At 37.4% G+C, this 4,058-nt stretch overlaps 1 long non-coding RNA gene across 3 annotated transcripts; it reads left to right on the plus strand.

Moving 5' to 3' along the window:
• The first annotated feature begins 604 nt into the window (after positions 1-604).
• LOC113781535 lies at positions 605-2,633 on the plus strand. Of its 3 annotated transcripts, XR_003469627.1 has the most exons (6): positions 605-639; positions 737-835; positions 1,089-1,182; positions 1,269-1,323; positions 2,259-2,476; positions 2,564-2,611. It is a non-coding gene; the product is annotated as an uncharacterized LOC113781535 (long non-coding RNA). The 3 variants fall into 3 exon arrangements; XR_003469628.1 differs by having other exon boundaries at positions 1,089-1,323; positions 2,259-2,307; positions 2,564-2,633; XR_003469626.1 differs by having other exon boundaries at positions 1,089-1,323.
• Positions 2,634-4,058: the final 1,425 nt, after the last annotated feature.

Raw genomic sequence — 4,058 nt, forward strand, 5'->3', positions numbered from 1 at the left:
GGTTGTTCACTGTCAATGATGGAAGTGCTGGCCGTGTACTTTAGAGGTTGTACATTTTGAATTAGCATAATTTTATCTATGAATGCTTTACTCGCTCAGAATTGCAATTTTTTTAGTGCTTTATATTGGTCTTATATGGACTGCTGAAACTATTGTTGCAACTTGTGATCGAAGACAAAACTAGGAAGGGGTGGCAAAACAAGTCAACTGGGAGGTAAAAAGAATCACCCAACTCTGACTGTACATCCTGCCCCTGGGGCTTCCTTTGGCATATCTTCTGCCTGCTCTTCCCCAAGATCACCTGAGAGTTGCAAGCCTGCAACACCGATGGAAATGCCCATGAACCCATGCTCCAGAACAGCTATCACAGCACCCGAATGCATATGCACAGGGTCCAGAGCTCACCTACTGTCTGCAATCTTATAGGTCTTCAGCAGTAGAATAGTGCTTCTAGTCTTCAGCTGTATCCTCAGAATTACTACCAAACCATCAGTCTTTTTGGTGCGCAAGAAACTTCAACTTGTTGGAGTGACAGCAATGCTTCTGGCTTGCAAGTATGAAGAAGTTTATGTTCCTGTCGTTGAAGACCTCATATTGATTTTTGACAGGGCTTACTCCAGAAATGATGTGCTTGAGATGGTAGGTTTGTTATGGCATCTATTGTCTATGAGTTGATCTTTGATATATGAAGCTTTCCTTTGTCATATAACTAAAATTGAACTGTGGCTCGCTGCAGGAGAGCTTAATGATCAACATCTTGCAGTTTAATCTTTCAGTGCCTACTCCTTATGTCTTCATGAGGCGCTTTCTTAAAGCTGCTCAATCTAATAAAAAGGTATTGTTTCGTATTTAGTGTATGTGAATTTTTTGCACTATCTTGATCTGCCTAATAACTGGCAATAATCTTCTGGTGACTAGTTGGAGCTTCTATCCTTCTTTATCGTTGAGCTGTGCCTCGTCGAGTATGAAATGCTTAGGTTCCCCCGTCTCTCTTAGCAGCAGCAGCTTCTTTATTTCAAATTTTTTGTTTGAGTTACCATGCTCAATTTATGACATTTTATTCCTTGCCACATTCATTTTTTATACAGAATAGAACCACTCGTATGTAAAGAATATGTAGATAAACGCCCCGTGATTATCCCTTACCACAGGGGCGAAAAGCGGTTGTACGTTAGATTTCAGGTGAGACCCTTTTGAGTTTCCATACTGTGAGTGTTAAACATCTTATTCTCTTTTTGCTACTGATGATATGGTCTGCAAGAGTTTAGAGAAGGCTTGGCTTCACATTCTCAGGCCCTGATGGATCAAATGACTGCTATTAGGGTAATTTTGATCATCCCTAGCTCCTGCTTACTTCCTTTTTCTCTTTTAATTTGGTGTGTATGGAGAGAGGGAGCTTATGTGCACGAGAATTCCAATTCTATTCTCTAGAATTATAACAGCAGAAGCTAAGCTTTTGTGCCCTTAACATAACGGAAAAGGGAAATGTGAGACGATTACTGATCACTTGTTGTTGGCAATGATTACATGACTATGGATAGAGGCTTGGACCACTTGCACTATTGGCAATGATTACATGGCTACTGAATAGGGTAGATTGCAAGTACCTTGTATTCTGCTTGAATGAGGAAATAAATAGTCAACCCTTCCATTCTGAAATACATGGTGCAGTTTTTTGTCGGTGCATTGCTTTCAAGATATGGACCTGTTAGTTTCATCCACAGGTTGTTGTCTTGCCCTTTTCTATTCAAAACTCTGATTACTTCTCTTTGTTTAATGTTCCTGTCAAATGCTTCGCTTGGGGTCATACCTGGTTGTGATGCAAATTTTGATAGGCATTTATACTACTCTGATCAGAGATGTTTTCATCTTTAATTTTTGTATTTATTTATTTTTTTTGTTTTACTATGTAAATTGGATTAACTGATTGTGAGCAGAGAATGTCTGGTGCTTTAATGGTCCCACAATTAGGATTTAGAATTGGACCTAGAGATGGTACAGGACAAGTGTATTATGCGAAGCAGTTAGTAGGTAGCAAGTGTGTTCATTTTGGTTTTGGCTCCCGAGCAAGAATTTGCTTGAATAATGTGTGTTATGGAAGTTAATAACTGAGTGTAGTGGTCTAGATGTTGAAAATGAAGAAATGTCAGACATGTAACTCCTTGGCATATATTGTTGATTGGACGTGTTTATTTGATTACCATACAGAAACAGATTAATGTCTTAACAACTTGGCTGAATCTTTTCTTTTTGAACAGGTTAAAGTGCTTACCATCTGCGAATCGAGAAACAAGGATAAACTGGATGGTAATCCTAAGATGATTTTGCTTCTTTTGTTTTTTTTTTATTTCAAATTTTTTGTTTGAGTTACCATGTTTGGTCCCTTCAAATTTACTGTGCAATGCTCTGTCAATGGGTTCAAGAAGTGGACTAAGACATGCGAGAGGTACACAAACTACACTGAAGATCAGCTTTTGTAAGTGATTCCTTATGCTTTTCACACATTAATGAATTTTATTGCTAGCTATGATGATCTAATGATCCCAACAAACTTTGTGCAAAGGTGGAACCAGCTGAAGATTGATGGGGTGTTCGTGGCTATGATTGAAGGCTCTAATTTCATTGGAAAGTTTGGTAGCTACTTCAAGTTCTTTCTACTTGTTAGGGAAGAGAATCTTTTAGTTTGTGCACATGAGGATCTTTTAGTTTGTCCACAAGAGAATCTTTAAAGTTTGTACTTGTTAGGAATTTGCTATGTTAGTACTTGTTACTGACTTTTAGTTCAATAAATTATATTTGAGCATTGATTTTTGCTTTTAGATTACTATATGCATTCTGTTCTTTGGGATAATTTTACAAGTCCTTTGGGTTTCTGATTGACGGAATGTATAGCAGGGAGCACTACCTGCAGATTGCTTCTATATCAAAAAAAAGAAAAAAAATCCTGACAATTAAAAGTGTCAGCATAGAATTCGATATTGTAATGTTGTACTATAGCTATCCTAACACTTTCAATTATCAAGAAAACAGATTTTTTTTGGCAGATGGGATGTTATAACAGCATAGTTTTCCTGACACATTTGAATGCTACGAGCCTATCCCCACATTGGAAGGGACAACACTCGTCTGAGGTGTGAGAAAAGGTAAAGTGTCAGGTTAAATTATTTATACTGACACCTTTAAATGCCGTTAAAGGTCATTTTTGTTGTAGTGGCTCCAGAGGAAGAAAAGGGAGACTCAGGTTCCCCCCCATCTCCTCTCTCTCTTCGGCAATTACCAAAAGGAGCAAAGTTCCAATCTTCCAAAAGTGCCCCTCGTTGACTGCTGCTAATATTCCTCCCTGATAACCGTCAATTTGGCACCCTTTTATGGTATTTGTGTTCCACTCCCTGTAATAAATACAAATTCTCAAAAGTGAGTTGAATTTGACAATTAATCCACATCGGGTCAGGTAATAGGGAAAATTAATTATAAAATAAATGATAAAATTGCGACCTATCATGCATCATGGTTGTTCCTATTGCTAGAAGCATGGTCATCACTTCTATTAGGAAATTGGCTTAATTTCTTTTAGTGAAGATCCATATTTGGTGTGAGAAATAACTAGTTTCCTGATTGGATTTAATTACTTGAAGAAGTAGTCAACGAAACTTCTATTTGATTTAGAATTTAGATGTTATTTCCTATTCTGTATAAGTCTAGGAATTAGTATTGGGTTCCAATTGTTATTTGATTTTTTGGCCAAGTAATGTTCTATATAAATAGGTAGATTGGCATACTACAAAGACACACAAGAAAGGAATGAGAGAGTTCTTAGTGGGTGAGAGGGTTACACAAGAATTGGGGCTTGGGAATCAAGTTGTAATGTTGTGGTGTTTTTCTCTCATAATAAAAACAAGTTTTTCTCTCCGTGAACGTAGGCTGGTGATTAAGCCGAACCACGTTAATTCTTGTGCGTTGCTCATCGTTCATACTAGATATTAATTTTTATTAAATTATTGGTCTTTTCCTTTTCAAATAATTGGCCTGATACCCTAACAAGTGGTATCAGAGCTCTA

This window comes from Coffea eugenioides, chromosome 8 (assembly GCF_003713205.1).
Source record: "Coffea eugenioides isolate CCC68of chromosome 8, Ceug_1.0, whole genome shotgun sequence".
In the NCBI taxonomy this organism is placed as follows: Eukaryota; Viridiplantae; Streptophyta; class Magnoliopsida; order Gentianales; family Rubiaceae; genus Coffea; species Coffea eugenioides.